The following is a 12,826-nucleotide window of genomic DNA, read 5'->3' on the forward strand; positions in this document are numbered from 1 at the left end:
AACCTCAACTTATTTTTATATATTTTATAAGTGAAGGCATCTAGGTCTCAGGGTAACAGAGAAAGTGAATATCAGTTCTCTTAATACAACACAATACTTCTGGGTAAGATAAAGCACTGTGGTCTAGAAGTTGGGTCTAGCATCCCTGGATGGAACCCCAAATCATATTCTAACAGTGTTTGAGAGAAGGCCCAAGTGGATTCAGGGACAAGTAAGGGTAGGAAAGGGCTTCCCAGGTGGCTCAGTGGTAAAGAATCCTCCTGCCAATGCAGGAGACACAGGAGATGTGGGTTCAGTCCCTGGTTCCAGAAGATCCCCTGGAGAGGGGCACAGCAACCCACTCCAGTATTCTTGCCTGGAGAATCCCATGGACAGAGAAGACTTGTGGGCTACAGTCCATGGGTTTCCAAAGAGTCAGACCTGACTTAACAACTAAACAACAACAACAAAGGTAGGGTAAACTAGCAGGACCAGTGACATCAGGGCAACTCTGGAAACTCAGGGGCAGGGGAAATGTCCAGGAATCCCTGAGTTATTGGTTCTCATTTGTATAGGTGGTGGAATGAATCAAGTGCTGGCTGCTGTGTTACAAAGAAGGGAATCACCTCCAATTGAGTATTCAGTGCTTATATGGATACCATCACGGACTCAATGGACTTGAGTCTGAGTGAACTCCAGGAGACGGTGATGGACAGGGAGGCCTGGCGTGCTGCAATTCATGGGGTTGCAAAGAGTCAGACACGACTGAGCGACTGATCTGAACTGAACTGAACTGAACTGAACCAACTAAGCTGTTCCCAATTTGAGTTTAGCTTCCTGTGCACACTTACCCAGAGTAAATCATCTCAGGCTGTTGGCATGACTAGAGGAAGACAGACTGGGCCTACAGTGTTGGCTGCTCCTACGGATGTGAGGTCATCCTCAGACTCGGGTATATCTGACTCAGGAAAAGTCTGAGTCCAGCTCCAACAAGCAGAAGAGCCAGATCACAAGAGGGCCTCCCCAGGGCCACATGTCTGGAGGCAAGGAGTCCTTGCCTGAGACCTTGGGAGATACTTGGGAGGCTGAAGGTACAGGCTGAGCCAAAACTACACAAGAAAGGCAAAGTCCCATATGTCAGAAATACTGTTCAGAAATGGGCTCCAGTGGAGGGAGAAGCCAGTAGGAAAGAAGAATGGTATGGTTAGTAGCTAAGAGGTGAGTGATAGAGAAAGGGTTAATTCTGCCTCCAGCCATCTCTATTTGTGTGACTGTGGGTGAGTGCTTTCTTTTTTCAAAGGTATCATATATCAAATCATGTAATATTATTGCAAGTTAATATATCTTTTTCAAAATAAAGCACTAACTTCTACAAGGAGTTGAATATAAAGTCATTCCCTGCTATGGTCTGCATGTGTCCCTCCACCCCAAATTGATTTGTTGAAATTCTAATTCCAATGGGATGGTATTAGGAAATTGGCCTTTTGGGGGTGGGGGCTTAGGTCATGAGGGTGGACCCCTTATGAATGGGATTAGTGCTCTTGGAAAAGAGACCCCACTAAGCTCACTAGCCCCTTATACCACATGAAGATACAAAGAGAAGTTTGCCACCTGGAAGAGAGCCCTCTTATGACCATGCTTGTACTCTAATCTCAGACTTCCAGCCTCCAGGACTGTGAGATTATATTTCTGTTGTTTACAAGCTTGGAATTTTTGTTATAGAAACCCAAAGACTAAGACATTCCCTCTTTGCTGAGATCATTTTTGGGGATAGGATAGGGTGAGGGAACAAGTTGTTTTTGTTGTTTAGTTGCTAAGTCACGTTCAGCTCTTTGTGACCCCAAGAACTACAGCCCACCAGGCTCCTCTGTCCATGGGATTTCCCAGGGAAGAATACTGGAATAGGTTGCCATTTCCTTCTCCAAGGGATCTTCCTAACCCAGGGATTGAACCCAAATCTCCTGAATTGGCAGGCAGATTCTTTCCTGCTGAGCTGCCAGAGATGCCTTATATTCAGGCCTACAGGGGAACTTACTCAGGGTTTCAGTTAGTGAGTGGTCAAGTGGGATTCAATACGGTCTTATCCCAGAGTCTAAATTCTCGGTCAGAAAGCTGTGATGTTTCCTTCAGGATAAGGCTCCAGCATCTGCTTAAGCCCTCCCTGAGCAGTGTCCCCTCATCTTTCCGTTACATGTAAGATCTGATTAAACAGCTCTGTTCTGCCTTCCCTCAGAACTCCAGGCTTTCCTCATAGAGCTTTGCACACTGTGCTATAAATTGTACAGGAAAATTCTTCGAGATTAAGGGCTGTATCATATTCAGCTATGACCACAGCATATAATGAATGCTCAGGAGAGAATATCTCCTGAGTGACTCTCAGGATATTATAAATCTACTTTGCCAGATAGGGTGGGTTAGCACTCGAAGTCTGTCTCATCCTCATTCTAGAATACATCGCTATAATGTGGGGGCTAGAAAGACAAAAGGTATGTGTCCTAGACTCCCTTGCAGCTAAGCTCTGGGCGTGATTTAGGTTTGGCCAGTCAGGTGCACAAACATGAACTCTGGAAAGCAGACACGAGAGGACTAGCTTCTGCTGCCTCTGCTGCTTCAGGGGCAAGCTTAGCTGTGAGGATGCTTGGTTTTTTGGTGGCATCCTTGGTGGAGCACTCTGTCCTGGGTTGCTTGTTTTGTGGGGATCAAGAGACAGGGCACCAGGGGTTCATTATGTTGACGGGGACTGTAGCAGGCATAAGCTGGCTCTTCCTGGTCTTAGTTGCCCTGGAGTAGCTTTGGAACCAAAGTTTCCATTCCATAGAAGGTCCAAGAAGAGATAGAAGATCTCTGTCTTACCCAGGACTTTGGGCTCATTTTTAAAAGATTAATCTAAATTCTATTTATTCAGTCCTTCCCTGACCCAAGGATAGAACCCAGGTCTCCTGTATTGCTGGCAGATTCTTTACCATTGAGCCACCAGGGAAGGCCCTGCCAATAACTCCACTCTAAAGCCATTTAATACTAGAGGTTTCTAATTAGGACATTGCTTCAGCCTTTTCACCAGGACAAATACAGTCTCTTAAACAAGGTAAAAGGCAGGCCGGTAAACTACAGTGCCTCTGCCCCTCAAGGTCATTCAAGGACTCAGTTTTATTTTTTGTTGGTGCCCAGTCAGCTCCCCAAGGTCATTCAAGGACTCAGTTTTCTTTTTTCTTGGTGCCCAGTCAGCTGCCTAGAATGCTGCCCTCATCCCATGGTTGTAGTGTTTTACCACAGCCATGCCGTGTTCCAGTAAGTGGGAAGTAGGAAAGAAAAAAAGGAAGGGAAGCAGCTTCCTTTAAATGAAGTGAATGAAAACTTCACACATCCCTTCCACATACATTCCATTGGCCATAACTTAACCAGAGACTTCCCCTCATTGCAAGGGGACTGACAGTTAAGAGTGGATTAGCTGGGCCTGAGAGTGAAAATAGTTAGTTTCTGCAAGAGTCCAGGTCTTTGGATGCTTAATTTCAGATATTTTTCACCACACCACAATGTGTACTTTGAGGTGCTGGGGCTAAGCATTGGCAAACCGCATTTTAGGCTAGGCTAGCTAGTGACCCATTAAACTCTGCCAATAGGGGGTAAAAGAGGGAGCCTGCACAGCTGGAGGGGTGAGAGGGGACTCCTTCCTGTTTACTTCCTGTCTCCCTTGGGCTCTTGTCTGTGTTACTGAGCAATACTTCTTTACCCTGGCAGCAGGAGTTCCTGTCAGGAGCAACCGTTGAACCCACTTTGTAGCAACACTCACAGAAGCAGCCTCACTGTCCCCCTCAGTGATACCAGGCAACCCAAGTCCCTTCCTCAGAGATCTGGGTCCCCAGCCAATAGGACCCCTCCTTCAAGCTCAGAAACACCATCATAAGGAATTACCTCTTCTCACAATCTAAGTTTCATCTCCATAAGCTCCCTCTCATGCATTCTAAGTTTTAATAATGCCAGCCTCTTACACAAACACAATGAAGGTCATATATGACAGCTGATGTGCTAATCAGTGGGGAAAAACTGAAATCTTTCTTCTGAGATCTGGAGCAAGGCAAAGATGCCTACTCTCACCATTGCTATTCAACAGAGTACTGGAAGTCAATTAGGCAAGAAAAAGAAAAGGCACCAATCAGAAGGGAAGCAGTATACTTCTCTCAGTTTGCAAATGACATGATGATACATACATGCAAAACCCTAACAGTTCTACATACAAGCACCTGCCTCCCCCACAACACAAGGAACCTTGAGCAAGATGAACAAAGCTGGATGCATCATACTTCCTGACTTCAAGTTATATTACAAATTTATAGCAATCACAACAGTTTGGTGCTGGAAGAAAAACAGACATGGAGACCAATGGAACAGAATAGAGAACCCAGAAATAAAGTCATGCATTTACTGTCAACTGATCTTCCCCAGTGGGGAAAGGATAGAGCTTCTTCAACAAATGGTGGTAGGAAAATTGGATATCTACATGCAAAAGAAAGAAACTGGCCCCAACTTCATACCATACGCATATATTTACTTAAAATGGATTAAATTCTTAAACATAGAACTTAAAACCTTAAATCTCCTAGAAGAAATCAAGGAGAAAAATCTTACTGACCTTGATACTGGCAAAATTTTAAAAAATATGATACCAAAAGCACAGGCAACAAAGCAAAAAATAGAGAAGATCAAATTAAAAAGCCTCTGCACAGCAAAAGAGACAATCAATGACATGAAAAGGCAAACTAGGGAATGTGACAAAATATTTGCAAGTCATATCCGATAAGGGTTAACATCCAAAATATATAAGGAACTCCTACAACTCTTTGCTAAGAATACAAACAGCCTGATTTTAAAACGGGCAAAGGGCCTAAATGCACTTCTTTAAAGACACTCAAATGACAAAGATATGTGAAAAGATGATCAATATTTCTAATTATCATTAAAACCTCCATAGGATATCACCTCATATCTGCCAGAACAGCTGATATAAAAGAGAAAAAAATAATAAGCATTGGGAAAGATGTGAAGAAAACAGAACCCTTGTGCCAGTGGGTGGGTATGGTAATTGGTGCAGTCATTATAGACAACATATGGCAATTTCTCAAAAAAGAAATAACAATAAAATTACCATATGAACCTGCAATCCCACTTCTCGGTATATACCCAAAGAAATAAAAAGTAGGAACACGAAGAGATATCTGCATTATTCACAACAGCCAAGACATGGAAACAAACTAAATGTCCTTTGATAGATGAACAAATAAAGAAAATGAAGTATGTGTGTATATACACAGTGGAATATTATTCAGCCTTCATAAAAGGAAATCTTGCCACGTGCAACAAAATGGTTGGAGCTGAAGGGCATTATACTAAGTGAAATAAGCAAGATACAGAAAGAAAAACACAACATGATCTTACATATAAAATCTAAAATAGTCACACTCAAAGAAGCAAGGAGTAGGTCAGTGGTTGCCAGGAGCTAGGGGACGAGGAAATGCGGTGATGTTGGTTAAAGGGTACAAAGTTTCTGTTATCTAAGATAAGTTCTAGAGATCTAACGTGCACATGGTAATGAGAGTTAACAGCACTGTTGTTGCCCTTCAGTTAAGTCATGTCCGACTCTTTGCAACCCCGTGAACTGCAGCACGCCAGGCTTCCCTGTCCTTCACCATCTCCCCAAGTTTGCTCAAACTCATGCCCACTGAGTCAGTGATGCCATCCAACCATCTCATCCTCTGTCACCCCCTTCTCCTCTTGCCCTCAATCTTTCCCAGCATCAATCTTTTCCAATGAGTCAGCTCAATGCATCAGGTGGCCAAAAAATTGGCCCTTCAGCTTCAGCATCAGTCCTTCCAATGAATATTTAGGACTGATTTCCTTTAGGATTAACTGGCTTGATCTCCTTGCTGTCCAAGGAACTCAAGAGTCTTCCCCAGTACCACAGTTCAAAAGCATTCTTCAGCGCTCAGCTTTCTTTATGGTCCAACTCTCACATCCATACATGACTACTGGAAAAACCATAGCTTTGACTAGACAGACCTTTGTTGGCAAAGTGATATTTCTACTTTTTAATACACTGTCTAGGTTTGTCATAGCTATTCTTCCAAGGACCAAGCATCTTTTAATTTTGTGGCTGCAGTCACCATCCGCATTGATTTTGGAGCCCAGGAAAATAAAATCTGCCACTGCAGTGTGTACTTAAAATTGCTAAAAGCATAAATCAATAAATCTTAAATCTTCTTACACACAAATGGTAACTTTGTAAAAATAATAAATATGTTAACTGTTTTGTGGTGATCATTCCACAATATATACACACACCAAAATACCCAGTTGTACATCTTAAATACATATATACTTTATACATGAAAATACCATCTCAATAAATCTGTTAAAAATTGCCATCAGAAATACAACAGAGCTACATGATATCAATGCGAGCACAGGTATGACTCTTAACCTCTGTGAATCCTAATTTCTACATCTGTAAAATAGGTACAGTAAACCTCTATTGAAGATAGTCATTGTGGGGAACAGCACATGCTGGAATGTCACAATTCGTGGCAGGTATTATTGTTAAAATATCTCCCACAGAGAGCGGTTGATTTCAGATGACTAACAAGTATTTTTAAAACATGTTCTGTAAATGTTAGTTTTATTTCGCTTTTTCTTTTCTTGCCAACCTTCAGATACCTCTGATTCTTGAATTCTGTTCTTCATGTTCCCCTCATTTTCCTACACATTAAACTTTTCCTCACTTCCTTTCTCTCCCTCCGAAACCATGACCTGGACAGCATCAGGAGGAAAGCACTCAGTACAATACTTGACGTTGTCCACATTCAATAGGTCTTGACTGTATCCTGATCTCTGCTTGCTAACTGCTCACTCCTTGCTCTTCCTGGTTCTTCATGTCCTCCAAATACCTTTGCTTCCCATCCCTGCATGACTGGGCCCAAACATCCAGACAAAAAGACAGAGAAGAAGGTGAAAAGAGGATACTTTTCACCCACCCATGGCTTTCTCCTATTTTCAAGGCCAGTGACACTTTGACAACCAGCTTCCTTTTAACCATGGCCAGCTGGAGGCATATAGCCCTATCGGCCACCCCGGGCTGGCAGCTAATACTCATTAGCAGCTGATTAAGGAGTAATTAGTGGGCCCAATCAGGGCCATTAGCATTTCTAAGTTCCCATTTGTAAATCATATTAATAACTGGCTTGACTGAGGTGTGGAAGCAGTTGGTATGGGGAGATTCAGCTACAGCTCCCGCTGTAGCACATATTGGGGACTCTTGGGGACCTCTGCAGGTCACATGGTTTCTACCTCTCTGCCTAACCCCCATCCCACTACATGCACACACTATCCATAGGGGTAATAGTTACCAAGAACTCAAAACCTCTCCTGCAGTTCAGAAGCTCAAATATCTCCTTCTCCTAGTAAAAAAAAAAAAAAGACTTGGTCACCCCAAAGAGAACAGAGATTTGGAGCTAGACCTGAGTTAGAAACCTGCACTTATCAGTTTGGTGACTTTGAACAAGTCATTTAACCTCTCTATCAGTTTCATTATTGAAAAACACTCTGTCTTTAGGCAAGACTTTTAAGGAATTTTCTAGCAAATCAAAGGGTATTTGATGGTAAAAGATCGCTGTTTGCCAGGGTTCCGGGCAAGAAAGGAGAGGTGACTAGGTGGAGCACAGGGGATTTTTAGGGCAGTAAAACTATTCTGTATAATACTGTAATGGCCAATACATGACAGTATGTATGTGTCAAAACCCATAGGGTGTACAAGGAACAGTGGCTGCGCAGGCGCAGGAGGGCCAAGAGGAGCTACTCCACGTTTAAGGTCAGGAGGGGCGGCGGTGAGGAGATACCCCTCGTCCAAGGTAAGGAGCAGCAGCTGTGCTTTGCTGGAGCAGCTGTGAAGGGATACCCCACATCCAAGGTAAGAGAAACCCAAGTAGGACGGTCAGTGTTGCAAGAGGGCATCAGAGGGCAGACACACTGAAACCACAATCACAGAAAACTAGCCAATCTGATCACATGGACCACAGCCTTGTCTAACTCAATGAAACTAAGCCATGCCGTGTGGGGCCACCCAAGATGGGTGGGTCATGGTGGAGAGGTCTGACAGAATGTGGTCCACTGGAGAAGGGAATGGCAAACCATTTCAGTATTCTTGCCTTGAGAATCCCTTGAAAAGTATGAAAAGGCAAAATGATAGGATACTGAAAGAGGAACTCCCCAGGTCGGTAGGTGCCCAATATGCTACTGGAGGTCAGTGGAGAAATAACTCCAGAAAGAATGAAGGGATGGAGCAAAACAATACCCAGCTGTGGATGTGACTGTTGATAGAAGCAAGGTCCGATGCTGTAAAGAGCAATATTGCATAGGAACCTGGAATGTTAGGTCCATGAATCAAGGCAAATTGGAAGTGGTCAAACAGGAAATGGCAAGAGTGAACGTCAACATTCAGGAATCAGCGAACTAAAATGGGACTGGAATGGGTGAATTTAACTCAGGTGACCATTATATCTACTATTGTGGGCAGGAATCCCTCAGAAGAAATGGAGTAGCCATCATGGAAAACAAGAGAGTCCAAAATGCAGTACTTGGATGCAATCTCAAAAATGACACAATGATCTCTGTTCATCTCCAAGGCAAACCATTCAATATAACAGTAATCCAAGTGTATGCCCCAACCAGTAATGCTGAAGAAGCTGAAGATGAATGGTTCTATGAAGACCTACAAGACCTTTTAGAACTAATACCCAAAAAAGATGTCCTTTTCATTATAGGGGACTGGAATGCAAAAGTAGGAAGTCAAGAAACACCTGGGGTAACAGGCAAATTTGGCCTTGGAATACAGAATGAAGCAGGGCAAAGGCTAATAGAGTTTTGCCAAGAGAACGCACTGGTCATAGCAAACAACTTCTTCCAACAACACAAGAGAAGACTCTATACATGGACATCACCAGATGGTCAACACCAAAATCAGATTGATTATATTCTCTGCAGCAAAAGATGGAGAAGCTCTATACAGTCAGCAAAAACAAGACCAGGAGCTGACTGTGGCTCAGATCATGAACTCCTTATTGCCAAAATCAGACTGAAATTGAAGAAAGTAGGGAAAACCACTAGATCATTCAGGTATGACCTAAATCAAATCCCTTCTGATTATATAGTGGAAGTGAGAAATAGATTTAAGAGACTAGATCTGATAGAGTGCCTGATGAACTATGGAATGAGGTTCGTGACATTGTACAGGAGACAGGGATCAAGACCATCCCCAGGAAAAAGAAATGCAAAAAAGCAAAATGGCTGTCTGGGGAGGCCTTACAAATAGCTGTGAAAAGAAGAGAATTGAAAAGCAAAGGAGAAAAGGAAAGATACAAGCATCTGAATGCAGAGTTCCAAAGATTAGCAAGAAAAATAAGAAAGCCTTCCTCAGCAATCAATGCAAAGAAATAGAGGAAAACAACAGAATGGGAAAGACTAGAGGTCTCTTCAAGAAAATTAAAGACACCAAGGAAACATTTCAGGCAAAGATGGGCTCAATAAAGGAAAGAAATGGTATGGACCTAACAGAAGCAGAAGATATTAAGAAGAGGTGGCAAGAATATACAGAAGAACTGTACAAAAAAGATCTTCATGACCCAGATAATCACAATGGTGTGATCACTCATCTAGAGCCAGACATCCTGGAATGTGAAGTCAAGTGGGCCTTAGAAAGCATCACTATGAACAAAGCTAGTGGAGATGACAGCATTCCAGTTGAGCTATTTCAAATCATGAAAGATGATGCTGTGACAGTGCTGCCCTCAATATGCCAGCACATTTGGAAAACTCAACAGTGGCCACAAGACTTGGAAAAGGTCAATTTTCATTCCAGTCCCAAAGAAAGGCAATGCCAAAGAATGCTCAAACTATCGCACAATTGCACTCATCTCACACACTAGTAAAGCAATGCTCAAAATTCTCCAAGCCAGGCTTCAGCAATATGTCAACCATGAATTTCCAGGTGTTCAAGCTGGTTTTAGAAAAGGCAGAGGAACCAGAGATCAAATTGCCAACATCCACTGGATCATGGAAAAAGCAAGAGAGTTCCAGAAAAACATCTATTTCTGCTTTAGTGACTATGTCAAAGCCTTTGACTATGTGGATCACTATAAACTGTGGAAAGTTCTGAAAGTGATGGGAATACCAGACCACCTGACCTGTATCTTGAGAAACCTATATTCAGGTCACAAAGCAACAGTTAGAATTGGACATGGAACAACAGACTGGTTCCAAATAGGAAAAGGAGTACGTCAAGGCTGTATATTGTCACCCTGCTTATTTAACTTATATGCAGAGTACATCATGAGAAATGCTGGACTGGATGAAGCACAAGCTGGAATCAAGATTGCCGGGAGAAATATCAATCACCACAGATATGCAGATGACACCACCCTTATGGCAGAAAGTGAAGAAGAATTAAAAAGCCTCTTGATGAAAGTGAAAGAGGAGAGTGAAAAAGTTGGCTTAAAGCTCAACATTCAGAAAACGAAGATCATGGCATCTGGTCCCTTCAGTTCATGGGAAATAGATGGGGAAACAGTGGATACAGTGTCAGACTTTATTTTTTTGGGCTCCCAAATCACTGCAGATGGTGACTGCAGCCATGAAATTTAAAGACGCTTACTCCTTGGAAGGAAATTATGACCAACCTAGACAGCATATTCAAAAGCAGAGACATTACTTTGCCAACAAAGGTCTGTCTAGTCAAGGCTACGGTTTTTCCTGTGGTCATGTATGGATGTGAGAGTTGGACTGTGAAGAAAGCTGAGCACCTAAGAACTGATGCTTTTGAACTGTGGTGTTGGAGAAGGCTCTTGAGAGTCCCTTGGACTGCAAGGAGATCCAACCAGTCCATTCTGAAGGAGATCAACCCTGGGATTTCTTTGGAAGGAATGATGCTAAAGCTGAAACTCTAGTACTTTGGCCACCTCATGCGAAGAGTTGACTCATTGGAAAAGACTCTGATGCTGGGAGGGATTGGGGGCAGGAGGAGAAGGGGACAACAGAGGATGAGATGGCTGGATGGCATCACCGACTCGATGGATGTGAGTTTGAGTGAAATCCAGGAGTTGGTAATGGACAGGGAGGCCTGGCGTGCTGCAATTCATGGTGTCGCAAAGAGTCAGACACAACTGAGTGACTGAACTGAACTGATAGGGTGTACAACATAGAGTTAGCCCTAGTATAAATATGGACTTGGGTTTAAAATATTGTAATATTTGTTCATCAACTGTAACCAATGTACTACACTAGTGGAAAGTGTCCATGTTAAAAGACAAGCTAGGGCATGTTAAAATTTTTAAGTTTATTTGAGCAAACATCTATTCCAAAAGGGCAGCACCAAACTGGAAATGGTTTGGAGGGCTCCAGTAATAAGAGTGTGGGGATAGAGGGCTCCTAGACTTTAACAGTGGAGAAGACAATGGCACCCCACTCCAGTACTCTTGCCTGGAAAATCCCATGGGCGGAGAAGCCTGGTAGGCTGCCATCTATGGGGTCGCACAGAGTCAGACACGACTGAAGCGACTTAGCAGCAGCAGCAGACTTTAACAGAAGAGACCTAGAAGCGAAGCAAAGGAACCATTTGATTGGCTACAGCTTTAGTGGTTGCCTTATTTGGAGAAACCTAGTTGGCCATTTGTGATCAGTGGTTTTCATGTTCCACATTCTTAGCCTTGAGGCATTTATCGGTTAGGTTTGGGTTTGCTCAAGTAGGCAGCAACAGCATTAGAAAACGACGTCCATCTTATGAGCTCTTTGTTTAATTAACTGAACAGTAATAATAGGTGAAAGTCAGTATAGAGATGAAGTATATAAGAACTCTACCTTCTGCTCTATTTTTCTGTAAACCTAAAACTTTTCTTTTAAAAATCTATTTTTATTATTTTTTTAAAAGGGAGTTTTTGACTAGGTATCCTTTACCTGGAGTTGCCTCAGACAGTATTGTTGAATGTTCATGTGTAAATGAATCACCTACAGGGACTCTGTCAGTCCAGAGTGGAGCCTGAGAACCTTCATTTATAATAAGCAGGGCTGTTCGTCCATGACTCTACTTGGAGGTGCAAGGCTCCAGACTGAGGTGATAACTAAGTAAAGGAACTGGGAAATAACAGGTGCTCAACAAAGTGGGACAAATATTAATATTGTTCCCTACATTGCCATACATGAGGTCTGGAGAGGATCCAACAGGTGGCTACAAACTTCAGGGATTCAGCATTCAAATAACAACTGTGTGCAGGGAATTCCTTGGTGAACCAGTAGTTAGTTTCACCAGTAGCTTTCACTACCTGGGGCCTGGGTGCAATCCCTGGTCAGGGAACTAAGATCTTGCAAGTCACTTAGTGTGGTCAAAAAAGAAAAGAAAAGAAAATACTGAGTCTATTTAGGAATAGAATTGTCAAATAAAATATAGAGCATCCAGTTATACTGGAATTTCAGGTAAAGTAACAATTTTTAATATAAATACACCCTGTGTAAGTATGTTCCTGAAGAATCAGCTTCATCAGGAAAATGTTTCTCTCTGTCACTTTCTTATCCACTTATTGCTTGTGAGCCTGTGGTCAGCAATGATGAGTAGAGCTGAGTGTGTGTAGGTGTACCGACACGCATCTCTACCAAGTCGCTGCTAGCACAGTGCACCTGACTTGGCGTGTGTGCTCAGTTGCTCAGTCATGTGACTCTCTGTGACCCCATGAACTGTAGCCTGCCAGGCTCTTCTGTCCATGGGATTCCCCAAGCAAGAATACAAAGTGAGTTGCCATTTCCTCATCTAGGG

Source organism: Capra hircus, chromosome 3, assembly GCF_001704415.2.
Source record: "Capra hircus breed San Clemente chromosome 3, ASM170441v1, whole genome shotgun sequence".
Classification (NCBI taxonomy): domain Eukaryota; kingdom Metazoa; phylum Chordata; class Mammalia; order Artiodactyla; family Bovidae; genus Capra; species Capra hircus.